General features: G+C 41.9%; 1 pseudogene; it reads left to right on the top strand.

Annotated features, from left to right (window-relative positions):
- The first annotated feature begins 8,970 nt into the window (after positions 1 to 8,970).
- On the top strand, positions 8,971 to 13,495 carry LOC136491899 (transcription factor NAI1-like; annotated as a pseudogene).
- Positions 13,496 to 18,463: the final 4,968 nt, after the last annotated feature.

Raw genomic sequence — 18,463 nt, forward strand, 5'->3', positions numbered from 1 at the left:
ACAACACTCTTGGCCACCCTTCCAATTTCTTTTGGCTAAATTATCCTTTATTAAAATTTCACCTTGTTGAAGGTACCAAAGGAACATCTTTATTTTAAGAGGGAGTTTCAGCTTCAAAATAATTTTCTTGGTAGAAAGGATGTCCTAGTTTATCAGGTACATCGATCGAACTGATAATTGACCATGATTATGTAAATCCCAGTTAAACCATTCTTACCCTTAGAAAGATGAATGTTGTCTATTCTTACTACCAGGTTATGCCATGCAATTAACTTGTCTTTGGCTAGGGCACTTGGAAAAGAGATATAAAGAAGCCTTTACTCATGACATTCTCAACAGTAGCAGGATAATAGACAATATTATATAGGCTAGAAAATTGTTCTTTCAGGGGTGTAGAGCCTATCCATGTATATTCCCAAAATCTGGTTTGTGAGCCATCTCTTATCCTGGGTCAAAAATTGAGAATCCCCAGATTTAATTTGAACCTGGGTCAAAATTTTGAGCTCAGGTATTTATTCCTGAGTACGGTCTGCTAGTTTCCTTCTTCATTCAGCATCTAAATAACCATTTACTTTAGAAGACATTTGTTTTTAACTACAAGGTCTGTTATGCCTAACCCACATTGGTCTTTAGGGCGACATAGAATGTCCCACTTAACAAGACGATATTTTCGTTTATCATGCATCGTTGCCTTCCAAAAGAATCTTGATGGATAAAAATTCAATCTTTTAAGAACACCTTTGGGAATCTAATCTAATATCTCTATATAGTTCATACCCACTAAGCAATAAATTCTCCTAAAGCTCAACTCTCATGCTGCCACGTCACTCCTATTTGGCAACCGTTCAGTCTACCTCTGGCTCCTGCCATCTCTTCATGTCCCTACCAACGCATACGCATGACATGGCCTTTTCCTGACCGTTCAGTCTCTACCTCCCTCCGGCGCCTGCCATCTCGCTCTTCAGCTCCCTACCAACGCTTACACATCACATGGCCTTTTCTGAAGACGGAAGATCTGAAAATCAATCACCTATCTATTGATTATTTATTATATACATCTCCATGCCATTTGCTTACAACAATTAGCATCACACCTAACACCTTGATATAGATCGACGTTGTACTAGTACAGAGTCTCGACACTGCCATGTTCGTCGCGGCCACCACACCAAGGGTGTTGAGGTCGACGAGGCCGTCACAGCACGCTTGCGCGACAGCCGACACCGACAGGTACCGGCATGGTGCCGCTCAGTTTACTCTACGACAACGGCGTGATTCCGACGCACGGCGCGGTGTCCGCTGGAACCGTGGTGGGGCGGGCGGTAGCAGCAGCGGGTGATGCACCGATGGTAGCCTGCTATCCAAAGCGGCGCTGGCGTGGTCATGTGGCAATTTGCTTCTTCTACATCATCAGCTATTTACACATTCTAATATACACCCATATATCTTTCCCATCATACTCCTGTACATATGATTCTCCTAACAAATGTCATGCTACTTTATTCTTCTCTTTGCTTAGCTCATCCAATGTTTGTACAAAATTGGTGTCCACGAATTTCCGTGGCAACGCGTGGTGAATTCAACTAGTTTCATAAAAAAGACATCATGGACATTGATAGACTACTTAGAACCGAGTTCAACAAAACTAGTCTGCCCCCATAGGATAAGTGTTTGGCTTTCCAAGTACCTGAAGGGGTATGTTCCTAAGTCAAACCAAACAGTTCAGTGCACTCTTGCTTGTATTGTTAGCTTCTCTAAAAAAAAAATCGCACTTTTGTGTAAATTAATTTTCAAACCTAATAATTGTTCTAAAACGCTGAGGAGAAGCTTTATATTTTAGCTTGCTCAAAATCATGGTCCATAAGAAGGATTATATCATCTGCATATTGAAATATAGATAACCCATCATCCGCAAGGTGGGGTATGATGCCTCTAATTTGGCCATATAGTTGACTAAATATAATCTACCATATATGACCGTGCGATGCAAAGTGGATAATGCTTAATTGGCAAAAAAAAGTATATAGACAATTGGTAAGTAAAGTCTAAGATAACGACTAGATATATACAAATTAAATAAGAAAGTATTACATGAGAATTATGTTCAAATATGAGTAAAAGAGATAAAGTAAAAATAAGCAAATTTGATTAGTCATGGGCCTTAAATTTTCTAATATTTATAAGGTTGTCAAAAATCTTAAATATTAAGTCGAATTGGAGGTGTTTCTGTAAGATGATCTAAATAACATAATTGTATACAAAAGAATAGTAAAAATCATAGAATTAGGGAAAAAAAAACAAATATTATTTAATATTTGTAGCTCTTAAAATTACTTACCCGCGTGTGGTAGTATGGGTTGATGGGACCAGTAAAGCAAATTCAATATATACAGGTACCTAGTCGAGCAGCCATGTGTATCCCTTTCTCCATCTCCGTGGAGTTGGTTTGCTAGAGCTCCATCTAATTCTAATTCTCTATAGATGCTGATTCTGTGAGAGAAGTGATTCTCTTTAATTCTTTAGCATAAACTCTTAAAATCACGATGGAGAATCATTTTACAGAATCAGGAGAAGCTATCTTTTTTGGCTCATAGCTTTTTAGTTCATTTCATAGAATCACTTCACAGAATCAGCGCTCTGAACAATTGTTTGGTAGAGCTCTGACCCAAACAGGGCCTGAGCTGCATCTTGCACAGCTCATTCCATAATATTGTTGTGAGTACTATAGAAAAGCAAGAATAATCTCGTGATTATTCACCCGGCGTAGTACATACATGGATCCACATGTTTAAATATATTAGTAAACTGATGACACTTCTTTAGTCCTCTATTTATGTTGTTGCTACACGTGCGGTAAATAGATTAGTTAACTGATGAACACTTCTTTAGTCCTCTATTTATGTTCCTACACGTGCAGTGCGTGCCGCAGATAGATGAACCACAACGTGGGCTGGGTATACGGTACGTGTGTCTAGTAGATGAGCACAACTGACGAACACTTCTAAGGGTACTGTAAATTGGTTACAAGATTTGTTCCCAGCCAGCATAGTCGATTAAAGTAAACAGACACGCGCCCCGCGCGCACAGCTGAAAGTTGGATTGGGAAACTCTCACGGCGGCTGTCGCTTTACATAGAAAGACTATATGGATATATGTGAAAGGTCAAAGTATAAAATGTGTGTTATTGATGATTAAAACCTTGTCTTAAACAATCGGCGGTGTTAGAGTCCCAACGTCTAGACGAACGCCCACGTGCTGCACTCCGTTTCGCACGCTCAACGCGGGACCCACGCCACCCGAGCAACAAGAGGGGAAGGGGGCAGCGCCTCCGGTTTGAAAGGACCCGACCACGACATCTTATGGATGCTCTGCCTGCGTCGGGAGGAGGACACATCGAGATGATGTAGCAGAAGGCGAGGAGGAGTGATGCAACACCTTATCTACTTTTCAAACATCCAAATACAATAATTGAAACATACGTCTGAAGGCAAATGAAACACTTGAAACATACTTCTGAAACACTTGAAAAACACCTGAAAACACTTAAAAACAATTGCAACCATACGCAACATCCAGATAAAACACATGCAACGCATGTGTGAAACATATACAACATCTAGATAAACACACTTGTAACATGCGTCCGGAAAACACAGATGAAACATTGGTAACAGACCTTTGCAACATATGTGTACAACCATTGCAACATATGCAACATCCCGATCTACTTTTGCAACATCCATCTAAAACACTTTTGTAACGTACCTCTGAAACATCTAAAATATTCGAAACATATGCTTGCAATATGTGCTTTCAGCAAAACATGGCAGTTAGGCGGGCGGAGCATGGCACAGCGGGATCCCGGCTGTGCGGTCACGGTGGAGAAGGAGGATGGCAGCGGGCGGGCAGCTATGCGGCCCCCAGCGATAGGGCGCATGTGGTGCCCGCGGTGGAGGCGACAGCAACAGTTGAGTGGTGCGGCCTCGCTCAGCGAGCACGCCGCAGCGGTGCAGTCGGGGGGGGGGGGGGGGAGCACGCCGCGGCGGTGCGGGCGCGGCAGCGGGAGGCGCGGTAGAGAGGGAGGCGTGTAGGAGCCACGGCGGAGCCGGTCGCTCAGTGGATGCGTGAATTTTTTTTAATCTGCGGTGACTGGAGGGGAGCGGGGGGAGCGGATAGAAACGACAGCTTCTAGACGTCGGGTCCACCAACAGGGTCGTCCAGCACGGACGGACGTCTGACTCCCAGCATTACCGTTAAACAATACCGTAAACAATACGAGTGGCGGAGCTTGGACACAAAATCAGGATAAGCAAACAACAATGAAAAAAGTGGTCACTTTGAAAATTAATCAGTAAATCACATAAGCATTTATACTCTCAACAGCTAGTACTAGCTTTAAGACAATAAATATAGACGAGAGAGAAATGATAAGTAGCCTTGAACATATCATGGATGCATCGTGAAATATATGAGAATACCTCTTAATAAATCCATGCATGCTAGTCTCTTGCTTTAATTTGAGCACTATACAGTGACTAGTAGCGTCCCCGTGCTAACGCTACGGCAACATTCGGATTGAAATTAGAACCACCGAAAGATATCACAAGCATAAGCTGGTACTCCCTCAATTACATTCCAATGTTTTCCTTTATGGATAATTGCGCTGCAACTCCACTAATTACAATACAACTACATGTATAATTGGAATTTGCCATGAATCCTAACCTGAGCAATGCAAATAACCTCCACCGCATCACCATCACATATATCATTATCACATTGCATACTTAATAATTAAATATGCAGTAAAAACAAGTTCTAAGCTCTAGAAGACGTGGACGTGCGACATGCATGTGTCTTTCAAAATTAATTTCTTGGAAGAAAACAATGAACATTTTTAGGAGTCCCCCACATCGTATCGTTTCTAATATAATTTATATGGGGTTACAAATTCAAAACATAAGACTATAGTAAATTTTTTACACAAAAAAAAATATATCTCTCGGATGTGTTCTGAATTTTTCTGTTGAGGGTGAACCTCGACCTGCACCTAACCTTTTGCATCTTGTCTATTAGCAACACAACCAAATCTTCAATTTAAGGTGGAACTTTAGCACCCTTGGATGATCTTGACTCTGGCATGGTCATTGATAGGTCCGAGGGAGGTTTCCAATCTTCGTGCAGAGTTGCATTTTCATCTAGAGTTCTTTGACTTAGAACCAAACAAGAAAAATTGTGACTCCTGGTGCTACGGCAGTACCTTGGACTGCTCCTTATATAATGCCCTGCTTGTTTTCTTGGCTATTGGTTAGCACCCTTTCACTATTTACTACCAAGACAAAATCATAAGACCTTGTATAATAACTAAAATGGCTTCTGAGAATTTAAATCTAAGTTACATAAAAGATAATTGGGTCAAAACATGAGAAAAGTGACATAGAACAGTACTCCAGAATTTAAAAAAAGGGCGTACCTAGTGCAGAGAGCTCCCGCTCTGTGCGGGGTTTGGGGAAGGGTGTTAGTGGCAAGCCTTACCCTCGGCTGTGCAATGCAAGGAGACCGCGAGTCGAACCCGGGACCTTCCGGTCACAGGAGACGAAACATAATATGTCAATTAATATTTCTAACAATGCAAATTGGTTCAAAGCACGAGAAAAATACTGAATGGAAATTACATATATCTCAGACTCATTTGATCCTAAAAAGAGTTATGCATGCGACGAAACAGACCAATCCAAAGGAGTGTTACGGCTATTGCAATAATAAACATGCAGAAGTTTTACTACCTTATCAAAAATAACTTTGAAGAGCAGTCAGTGGAAAAAACACAAATGACTCTTTATTTTGTTGTTTTTCTCCAGCACATATGAATAGGTTTAGAAAGAATCGAGTGGCCACTCATACCACAGTATATAACCATTATAGTATTTACATAATCCTTGGCCTTGAAATTGTCATAAATAATCAGTTGTCTTCTTAAACTAAATATAAAGATCACCTTGACAAAGTTGAAGCAAAAATATTACAAAAAAAAAACAGAGCTTACCAGGGTTAGAGCATGTTGCACCAGATAATTGTTATTTGCAGCTCATTATGGTTGAATATATAAAAAAGGAAAAGTAGAGCCATGTTGGATTATTAATTAAAATAGTAAAATGCAAACAAAAAATATTTTTTTATAAAATCAATTTTTCAATGATCTAAGGCATAAAAGCGAATCACTTGACAACCAATAAGTCTGATATAATAATTGCTACAACTCTGGTCATTAACCTTGCTTTGATAAGCTCTCAGCTTCCATGTTTCAAGACCCAGAAGCATCGAGTTCCTCCTCCAAAATAAACCGTATGTGTGAACCCATGAAGAACAGTCACAACGTTGGTATAATTCTAAAATACAAAGTCCAGAAATAGAATAAGGGAGTATGGAAGAATATTGATGAGCTGCTTGATTTGTGAACCCATGAAGTATAGCTTATTATGACTACAATTCACAGTGCAATCCGACCTTCAAATGAATATGGTCTCAGTATGATCATTCCCTACGTAGAGTGCTAAGGGATGGCCAATTACTCAATTCCCAAATGAACACCCATTTATTTCAGAAATGTTTCCATGGTGCTTAGAAGAAAAAAAAAAACAGGAATAAGCATTGACTGTTTAAAAATAACAAACTTAGTAACATAGAGTTGAGCTTAACAAAACCTGCTGCTGTAATCATAGAAATCCTCGAGGTCAACATATTCATCATCTCCACCATTTCCATACCGCAACTTGCAATGCCCCTTTGCATCCATGTGTTTCATGACAGCCTCTAGACTGAAGAAGCATCTGTCACTGCATGCAACAGAGGAAGATAAAATGATGCTTCACCTGCAGGTAGGATAACCAATTCAACGTGAAGATTAAACTGTATGTTTGCACACACACAACATTTGATTTTAATCCGATGAAAATGTATACCCTTCAGTCCGACATAATTAAGATGACCGCTGGGATCCTTCAAGTATTCACTGTTAGGTACGAAAAAACCCATGCTTCTTGCATGTTTGAAGTAGAATCATCAGCCAACTCCATCTCACTTGGGTCAACTTCAACCCACTCTTCCTCCTCATCGTCATCTTCATCCTCCTCTACTGGAGATGGAGCTCTGCGTGGGAGCCGTTCATCCAACAATAGTAGCTTGAAAACTCATCCGCAATACCAAAAATTAAACCTTGAAAACTACAGAAAAATAGCACAATAGTAGCTTCAACATTGCACCAAAAATTGCCACAGGCACAGCCTATCAAATTCACATACATTATCATTGGTTTAGACATATCTTTTTTTTTTGTAATTTGTGTTTGCTTTTCACTGGCCAATTTAGAATGCAAGTTCATTAACTAATATGGCTGTTCCTAAGCTATCAGTGCTAGAAGCTTCACCATGAGTTACCCAGAAAAAGGCCATAAATCTTATCCCAGAAAAATCTAGATCTTTATTTTCTACGGACTGGGCGCAAGCAACATTATTCCTTTAATCATTACATCTCTTCAATGTCAGTATCATATCATCAGGTAAATGCATAATGTCAGGAAGAAACAACTGTGCCAACTAAATATAATAAACATAAAAAGCACTACAGGTACACTCACCATCATTTGTAGATTCTTATCTCTACTATAATCTCTGCGATAGCACATTACAATTGAACATCGCAAAAACTTATAAGAAAATTTGCAAAGCATCCATATGCAAGCTAACAGGAATCTGGAACCTATCTACAGAAATGAAAAAGAAACACATTCACCGAAACTATCTTTAGATAAGCAAATTCGGGAGGATCTGATGCGAATATACAACGCCTCCTAATCCTAGTACCATAACCTAATTAACCTCTAGCATCAATAAGGCGCTAATTAAAAGGTCAATGGACATTTCCTCACGGCAAACAGCCAGACAAGATCGAAGGGATAGGGAAAAGAAATTTTACATCAGCGAGGAACAAGAGATGGTCCTCATCAGCAAACTCGGGGAGTGGTACGGCCTTGATCTGCCCTGAACCAACTTGGTGGCGACCTCCAGGATGCCGACGAGCTCTGTGTGTACGGGTACGCCGAGAGCTGGAGTGTCCCAGTCTCGAGGTGCGCCAGCCGGAGGTGAGGGCAACCCAATCGCCGGCCGGGTCCCACGCCATGGCGCGCCACGAAGAGCAGGCGCGGCAGGCACCGCCGGATAGTAGGTCCGGCGCGCCCTCGCGGGTCATGATCGACACCACGAGGCGAGGCGGGGTGGCGGGACGGGCGGCGGCGGCAGCGGCAGCGCGGCCTTGCGGTGCGATGGGGGCGGAGTGCGGGGGGGCACGGGCCACGGGGTCCGGCAATTTCTTCCTTTACCACGGCAATTCCTTCCTTTCTCATGCCAAATCATTCCTTTATCGCGGCGCGCTGATCTCGTGTGGGTGTGGTCGCGGCGCGGGTGGGCAAGGAGGCGGGGCGTTGCGTTGAAGCCTAGGGCGATGCGCTGAAGCCTGGAACTGTCCGTGGCCGCCTGATCGTGGTGAAGCCTCCTCACAGAACATATCTGGATCGTTGGTTTTCATACGAGAGGTTTTCTGGGCGTACAATCTGGTGTGCTCGGAGAAAACGTTCTCTCTGTGGAGGACAAATTTCTAGGTGGACTAAGCATAATTTTGATTGATCTCTTATAATAGAGAAGATTTGAGGTAACCGAGTTTCTCACTAGCAATAGTATATTGCCCGAGTTTTTCACTAGCACTGATACATTTGTAGCAAGATGGTCCACATGCATATGTGGCTTTATTTCATTTAAATGTGTTAATAAAAAAGTTTTGAGCTATATATTAATTTCCTGTTGTCTTAAACCATTACCCGTTGACGACTAAATGATCCTATATTTGTAGTAATAAGAAAATCGTCACTTCTGGCTGCACAACTTGCAGGTACATAGCTAGCACCCATCTGGCAACATGGAGGAGGACTCCGGCCTGTTCATCCAGTCGGCGATGACTACGCTGCAGCATGATGAGCCCATCGACGACGGCCGCGGCGGAGCTACCTTCCCTCGCTCCAAGCACTCCGCGAGGCCTCGCAAGCTGCAGAAATGATCCAGGAGCTGATCGGGGAACCTCACGCGGCAAACAGACGCCGCTGCTCCGGCGGCGACGGGGACACCAACACCACCGATGGTGGCACCGCAGGCAATATCTCAGGAACCGCGCCAAGAAGAAGCAGCAGCGGTAGTGCCACTGCCACCACCCAGCCCGTGAGCTGGAATTTTGGCGCCGCCCTCGCACCGCCGGCTGGCCGCGACGGCGGCGTGCCTGAGGCCGCTGCCACGGGCAGCTTGCTGCCAGATCTGGTGTACGGGTCGTCACCGCCGACGAGGAGGGCCGTCGTCTTGAAGAGCGTGGGGTCCATCTATGCGCAGGACCACATCATCTCGGAGAGGAAGTGGCGGGAGAAGATCAACCAGCGCTTCATCGAGCTCTCCACCGTCATCCCCGGCCTCAAGAAGGTCCTGAACTCCTGATCCAATTTACTAACTGAATCCCCTGCAATTCTTCGTTAACTGCATCTGTTATTCTGTTCTGTTCCTGACGAAAAGAAAACTGCACCGTCCATGCAACGGGCTGGGATCAGATGGACAAGGCTACGATCCTTTCTGCCGCGACGAGATACGTGAAGGAGCTGCAAGAAAAGCTCAAGGCGCTTGAAGACGGCGGCGGCAGTGGCAGTAACGACCGGGGCACCTTCGAATCCTGGGTGCTCGTCAAGAAGCCGTGCATCGCAGTGCCTGACGAGGATGCTGCTGGCTCCTCCCCATCGTGGGACTCGTCGGGGACGTCGCCGGCGAGGAATCCGCTGCCGGAGATAGAAGCCCGATTCTTGAACAAGAACGTGATGGTGAGGATCCACTGCGTGGATGGCAAGGGAGTGGCCGTGAGGGTGCTGGCCGAGTTGGAGGAGCTCCACCTCAGCATCATCCACGCCAATGTCATGCCATTCCAGGCTTGCACTTTGATCATAACCATCACGGCGAAGGCAAGTTTTTTTTTTCATTTTCCATAACAATAATATAATGCTGCATCTCTTGTTGAGAACATTGTGATGGTCCTGATTTGGTAAATAATGTTGTGATGGTCGTTAATTTGGTAAATAACATCGTGATGCATATAAGTGGTGAAGAGAATAATATAGTGAAAATACAATTTGCCAGTACCATTAAGCATATTATATTATAATTGTGGTTCTGTGCACTTTGATAAGTTGTTTATGCTTATATTAAATGATTGTTTGGCCCGATTAATGGTTAAATAGTAAATGAGCGATTGAGTTTAGCATTTAGGTAAATGTTGTTTATAACTCATCTATTTCACTATGTATATTCCATGCATGTTATCATATCTGAGCCACCTTTTGTAGCACAAATAAGAGACAAACCCCACACTGTTCAACTTTTTATTTTATGATGGGAAAAAAGTCTACTTTTTTGTGAAGGAAAAGTCTACTTAGTCCTCTCAACTATTAGCATTATTTGCTTACTTCACTATGTCATTTAGAAAACCAGGTATTGCTGACTTGGTTTCCTCGGTGCGAGGGTGAAATAGATGAAAGATGAGAGGGTGAAATAGACTAACACCAATACTTAAGTGGACATTTTACTTTCATCATGAGAGAGAGAGAGAGAGAAACTCTATTGGCCCAGAACATGTGAGACATAGTAAATTCTAGAGGGCAGTTAATATCTTTCAATTTCTTCAAAATGCACAAGGAGTCAAGTCACTCTACATATTCCTATATATATAGAAAATATGTAGTACACTAAAAATTTGATGCTTTTGGGGGAAGCATCCTTGAACTCAAGACCTCTTATATCATAGATAAACAATCACTAGACATGCCTCACTATCGAACTGAATGTCTGAATCTCACATCATTCGTTCTAGATCATGTCATCTCAAACATCCAAAATGTTGTTTTCATAGTGAATAATGAACACATAAAGTTTGTACAAGATAAGTTCAATTTCAATACTTTAAAAAAAAAAGGTCTCCAAGGTCCATGCTACACATTCCACATCCAAAACATCTAACAAAATGTCCATACTTATACGTTTAATGGATCCTACGATAATAAGCAACCATATATACAATGTCAATATGCATGTAAAAACTAGACAAGATGACAGATTTACAAAAAAAAAAGTAGTGCCCCTACATGATGGTTTTGTTGCACTGATGTTACATAGAAAACTTAATTGCAGCTTCAAATATTAAAGTACATAATTATGGATTGTTCTCGGTAGCTAGTTGTCGTCCAACTACTATTTAAAGAGTTAAAAACAGGTTGTTCCATTATTATTGTACATGTGTTTCCAACCACTTCCAACATTTGCCTAGGAATTTTTTTGTTTTGTGTAGAAATCTCATGAACATTTGTGTAGTAGGAACTTTTTGTTTTAAAGGAGGGTCATTTTATAATTAGATGGTTCTAACTTAAAGGAGTATTTACTTGTTCTAATTAAACAGATCAATTATAAATTTGCTTTGTTCTTATATATATTTTCATTTGAGGATCTTTTGTATCCTCGATACAGTTTCAATTTAATGTATTGTAACCTGCTATAAGCACTCGATCGATGTGCTATTAACCATTGGATCTTAAGTTGTGCTCCAGTTATACTACCAATTAACTAAAACGGTTTTACGTAGAACAGAACCATATCGAGCACTGGTAGTTAGGAAATCACCTCACTGCCAGTACGTTTTCGGAGCCGACTATGGACAATCGGTAGTGGTAGCATTGGCTGTCACTGTCGGGTGAATAATCGACAGTATTTCCCATTTCAAAAAAGGAAACAAGATATAGCATATACTCGATGTTGCTTCACATGCACGAGCCCGCAATGCGATATCACTGGCAGTTTAAAGCACCCTGGGGTGGCATTACTAATGGATTTTGTAGTAGTGGCAGTATTGTCATTGCAAAATGCAACATAGATGCTCACACATGCACACGAACATGAACAAAGCCAATACGATCGGCCAATCGTAGGATAATGGAATATGGATGCCTTCTTAGTATTTCAAAATATGGCTTCCAACTACTCCAAAGGTCGAGCAACGCAAAAGGTACGGTGCACAGCTTATATATCTTGTTAAGATTTTTTTTATAATAAAGACAGGAGCTCTGCCACCCAATTAAGATGAAAATAGAGTTTCATGTACAAGAGCACCCATGGTGCCAAACACATCGGTCCGCTCACACACTTGTTGATTTACCCCGCAATACACATGGCCGCCTTTGAACAATATCTTCCTTGGCCAATGAGGTGACTTGTTCTGACATTTTGTACTCATTTTCGAAAATCCTCCTATTCATTTTCTTCCACAGGTTCCACACAATGTAAATAAGTACTCCATTAAATGTTCTACATACTTGCTTTGGCACCTTGCTTGCCACGTCCTCCCACCATTCGGCAAGGCAGTGGGGATCTTGTTGGGGCAGTTGTGCACATCAAAAAATTTCCATGATAACACCTGGTCAAAAAATTTCCATGATAACACCTGGCTCCAAACGGCTCTAGCGAAGGGGCATAGCAAAGATAGATACAACCTTGTCTCCAAAGGACCATTACATAAAACACGATGCTCTTGATGTGGCCACACTCTCTTTTGCATGTTATCCGCCGTGAGGATTTTGTCATGTATTAGTATCCACTCATGCACTTTGCATTTATTTATCGCCCTTGCTTTAAAAAATAAGATCAGCCTGGAACTTGCGTGTGAACCTCAGAACTGTAGTATCCTGTACGCCGAATGTGTGGAGTAGTTTCCATCAGTCGTCCACCTCCAAACTATGGAGTCCTGCACATCGGGCGCCAGCTGCACATCCTGAAGCCTGATCCAGAGGGCGACAAATTCTTGTATCTGTACGGATATGATGTTGTGATTTGCGTCTTGAGGGCTTAGATCCGGTTACCATTTTGTAGGTACTGGCAAACCGTCTTGTTCTTTTGGCGTACTAGCTCGAAAACGTGGTGTGCTAGGTATCTTGGAGCTTCACCCGCTAGACAATTATGGTGCCAGAAACGTGCCTTTGTTACCATTCCCAATTGTTATCGTGGTTGAGGCGTTGAAGAGAAATCGGTCTAGATCATTGCACGACAATTCCATCCCCGCCCAATGTTTTGAGCCATCTACCCACTCCTGCCACAACCATCGTAGGCGCGGCTCTTTCAAATCTTTCCATATCTTGTTAAGATTATGTGTCAGATTTTTGCTTCTGAGGGTAGCGTGTTACTACTACCTAAGACTCTAGCTAATGACAAGATGAATGAATCAGATCAACTAATTAATTAAATGCTCCTCTGTTTTATTATAGGTGGACGAAGGCTTCCCAGTCACGGCGGAGGAGATCGTTGGCAGACTCAAGTCTGCTGCATTAATGCACCAGCAAAGCCGCTGCAATAGCGCTGAAGAAACAGCATGAAACTAGTTATTAAAGTCTGCGCGTGATTAATTTATGGTACTATATGCGCATATATATAAACAAACGGTATCAAACGTTCGACAATATGTCTTTGTATGCGTCGGTATTTTTTTCCTTTTCTTTCTGAATGAATAAGGAATTTTGTGGCTTGTGGAGACGACTTTCTCCTCTGTGCTGTTGCTGTGCGACGTGGCTTCACTCTTCACGTGTGCATGTGGCAATAGCATATGCATGCAATCAACACATTCCACATGGATCGTCTATTGTGTTAACCTAGGTGTTGATGACGATGCATCAAATATGCATGCATGGGCAACAGAGTTTGTGCTGCACCACATGTTAGCAGTGCGACACACATCGACGCCACCTGCAGTGCACACAGATACGGATAGGATCCAAACTGGGTATTGTTGTCGGGGAAAAGTACGTGCTCAAGAAAGATAAGTCGTCATCAGGTGGTTGCTCCTGACGGAAAATGATTTAATAAAACATGCAAGTGGTCCATATATATCATGCGTTGCTACGGGACAATAAACTTTTATACTAAAAACACACGGATCGCATAATAAGATGACAATATTGTAAAATTAAATACCAACATTAAATTGACATTTAATCCAAAATGCAAAGCTCGTGAAATTAACACAGTCACGGAGAGGACGGCGTTGCAAGCTCACCAACTCTATTGTACAGACCTTCTGTGCGTTGCATCGGGAGCTTCTGTGGGCCTTTGAGAGTCCTTCGTGCGTACATAACACATCCCTGTCTTCGTGTTGGCCCTTCTCTCCCTCACCTAAATCCTCTATCGTTTCTAAAAGAAAATAATAAATCCTCTATCGATTTCATTAAGGTCACTACAAATGTGGAGGAAAACCGCAACTGAAACTATGCCATGGAATTCAAAAATTTGCACGTTGAAGAAAATTAAAAGAAAAGTAAGAATTAGACCATAGAACAACGATTATTCTTTTAAGAGAAAGATATATATTTGTTCAAATAATTAGGACTTAGTACACGCTATTTATTTATAGGATGAGAATGATCTTAACAGAGATGCAAATCTTACATGGCTACAAACCTATTATTTAGACAAGAAATGAGGAATGCTAGCCAACAGGAGACATAAATCAAGAAAGGATCCCTTTCTACATTATATATATTTAATACCCTAGAGTAGTTAAATTGAATATAGGTTCGTGCCCCTGCGTTGCTACGGGACAGCTAAACTATTGTACTACAAACACAAGGATCGCACGATAAGGGTGAAATTGGAGAAATTGATGTCACCACACAATGCCGCATAATGAGTATTCTGATTTTCTCGATGTATATATCAAAATCAAGAGATAAAGAAATGAAGCATAGGAGCACGGTAGCCACCAGCAAAAGAAAAATATATAAAATGAAGCATAGGAGCACGGTAGCCACCAGCAAAAGAAAAATATATTTTTCTTTCTTTAATATTTTCTTTTTACTAACGGGTCTTTTGCACACCTGCATGTGATATACCACATCAAAACTACGAGAGGTAAACTGGTATGCTAAATCGGTAGGGGAAAAAACTATATATCAGAAAAGTGGTCCAAAATGAAATGCACACTGAAGGTATTTGAAAAACAATTGGCATGCCGAAGCCTATTTGAAAAACTCAGATCTATCCATTGTGCCGACTGAAGGTTCACTCCAAATGATTGTTGTGAAGATAACATGTATAGTTGCCAACTAAATTAATTCATGTTCTGGTGCTAATTATCAGATGCTATCAAAAATAACCATAGACACCAAATAGTTTCTGACCAAACTCCATGTTCAGCACCTGATAAAACTAATTAAATGTTCAGCAATTGATAAAGCTGATCAAACTCAAATTCCATTTTAAAATTGGCATGCAGGATGGTCCCCTTCACTTTTCTGGTGCCTTTAAATTAGGTATCATCCACGGCCTGATCTTTCATACAACACATTTTATTGTCATAATATGATTTTGCAAAGTTACAGTAATAACTTAATATCATCAAGATTATATAGGTGTTTGAGACTAAACACAAAGCTGCATGTCCTCTCTTGGCCAAAGTCTGCTTTTGTTTGGGAAGTATGGCACTGTCCAAGACTGGATCTTCAAGAAAAGACAATAGCTCACTACGAAGGTTCACCAAGGACTGTGATAGCCTACTGAGAATCGATGCGGCATCTGGCTTGCTGGCAACAGAAGTGATTTTCTGACGCGGTTTTCAGCGACTGTAAGCAGTGGAAGGGCGGTCGAACTTTCGACCGAATACAACAGTTGATGTCCAAGTTGTTGCCATAAAAATACAACAGCTCATATCCCACTAAAGCAACAGTTATAGACACGAATAAATTGCAGGACATGGAAGCAAAGTTCATGGCTATAAATCTGTAATTCAGGTTGCAAGGGGAGGGAAGTGAAAATGCAGACCTGATCAAGTATAAGGCGAGCAATGGCACCTGATACCCCACTGATTGTCATTAATTTGCTCAAATACAGGTACCTGCAAATGGAGACTTATTATCAAATAAACAGCAGTGGCAGAAAAAGCTAGCTACACTACATACTGATAATTACTCTTGAAGCTCAGAGAAGATACCAAATATGTCAGGTTATATAAAGAACATAAAAGAACTGATAAACCTTCACATGAAATGCAGGTCCTCTGTACACTGCAAAGCAGAAGATGTAGCTAATCTAGGAGCAAGCTAACAATGGCACAAACAATAGTATAAAATAAATATTATAGAAGGCATCAGGTCACAGACCAAGCCTAGATGCCCTTGGGGAACTGAAACACCAAAGCTGTCATCATTGTGCTTTCGGTAGGAAGTAGCCATAGTTCCAAAGCATTATACTATGCAATAACTTTACTAAAGCAACATGGCTGGGGAATTAATCTCATAGGTCAAGAAACAAAGGATTACATCATATGTACATTTCAGATCTTTTTCACCATTATGTCTTACTACTTGTACCAAAGAGCAACATATTCTTAGTAATGACGAGGACTGTCAGACGGATTATATAAGAAAACTATGCACCAACAAATCTTGTAGAAAAAAGAGGAATTATCAAGATAATCAAATCTTGCAGAAAAAAGAGAAATTATCAAAAAAGAGGAATTAGTGTTCAGACCAAACCTGATCAGATCGAAATAGAAGCAACAGCATGGCCATCTCCGGTCACAAATAGAAAGAGAGCTCGATTCATTGAAATTTCGTTGTAGTCATACCCAGAAACATCATAGAGTCATAATGACGAGACCAAATGTTGGTGAACACCAGGCTTGCAGCTGTAAAGCCAATGGACTGCTTAATGTGATATATCACATTTCTTAGCAAAAAAAAAAGACGCTAAATAACCAATGTAAAAAACTATTTCAGGTTTTGACACTACATCAATAATGTTCTAAAGTTTTTTTTCTTCATGCCAACCAGACCATCAGCCCTGAGTACTAATGTTTTTTCTCTAAGTCATATAGGAATTAGAAACTGGAAGAAATAAGGAAATGTCATTTACCTTATTTGTGTATTCGTGTCTTCCTGGACTGCAGCCATGTGAAAGGCACACCTAGGGATCGGTTAGGGTTCGGTGCTCGGTTTCGCACAGCATGAAGGGATTGGCACACCTAAGGATCCTACGGCGGCGCGGTGGCGTCCGGCGGTGTCGGGTCGCCGGAGCAACTCCGACGCGAGCAGGAGGCGGTGTTGCTGGCGACGGCGAAGCGAGGGAGATGGCGAGGGAGAGGTCTCGCGATCGTCGATGGGAGGCGCGAGGAGGAGGGGAGATCGGGCGTGACGTGAGGCGTAGCGAGGGAGGGGGCGCGAGGCTGCGGTATCGCAGGCTACGGGGCGCGGTGGATGCGGGCCGCGGTGAAGGGGGAAGGGAGGCAAGGTGAAAGCCGGGTGGTCAGAGATCGCGGCACGTGGTGATTAGTCGGGTGGACGAAAACTATCGCTGCTTTTTAGTCGTAGAGATGTACCCCCTACGATGCAAGTTCTGCGACAGCGGGAAGTGCGTCTCCCCGAACACGTAGGTGATGCTTAAATTGTAAATAAAATTAATGTACTCTTGTACTATGACTACTGTTTATGATGCTAGCTGTCCAGTCGACCGATCTATATATCCATTTTTTTTATGAAACCAACCGATCTATATATTCGTGCATGTGCAACTACTCCTCTATAATCTGTCGGGGGGTTTTTTTATTTACACATTATTTGCACATATCATCAAAACCCCCCCCACAAATTTAGTTTTTTTATTAACCATTTTAAATGTGTATACTTATACATAGCTCCAAAGATTTGTGGTTTTTGTCATGATGGATGTCATTGTTAACAAATTGCATTTTTTTTATATTATGGGCCGGCCATAGTATATGCACATTCAACAATAAGGCACTCCTCTAATACTTTCAACATGACTTGCTGAAATTCAACAATAAGGCCCTCTTTGGTGGAGTTTCTTAGCCCTAGAAACTCCACCAAAAGAGCCTTATTGTTGAATGGTAAGCATTAATAGTTGTCATCACTCATCAGATGCTTTGCTGCCGACGTCGCTTCGATCTCTCCTGTTTATGCAGATGCTTTGCTGTCGAGAGCGTGATGTCCCCTCCACATGCGGATGCTTTGCCGCTTTGGTTGCCCTGGTCGTCTCTGACGGATGCTTTGTCACCATTATTGCCGGATGCTCGTCTCGGCTCTTCTTAGTGGATGATTTGCCACAGTTTCATCTCCTCTGTTAGCAACCATTGCATTGATGTAATCTTCCTATCACGGTTCCAGTCGGTTAGGGTTCTAAGGGGGAGGGCCCTTTTCCTAAGCTATCTCCTCTTCTTTCACTTGTTCCGTTGAGTCAGTCCAGATCGCTAACCACTAACTTTGTAGTTTGTAATCTACGGTACGAGATTCTCTCGTAGCTACGTCGTGTAATTCTCTTCTTAATGAAACACATGC

Source organism: Miscanthus floridulus, chromosome 11, assembly GCF_019320115.1.
Source record: "Miscanthus floridulus cultivar M001 chromosome 11, ASM1932011v1, whole genome shotgun sequence".
In the NCBI taxonomy this organism is placed as follows: Eukaryota; Viridiplantae; Streptophyta; class Magnoliopsida; order Poales; family Poaceae; genus Miscanthus; species Miscanthus floridulus.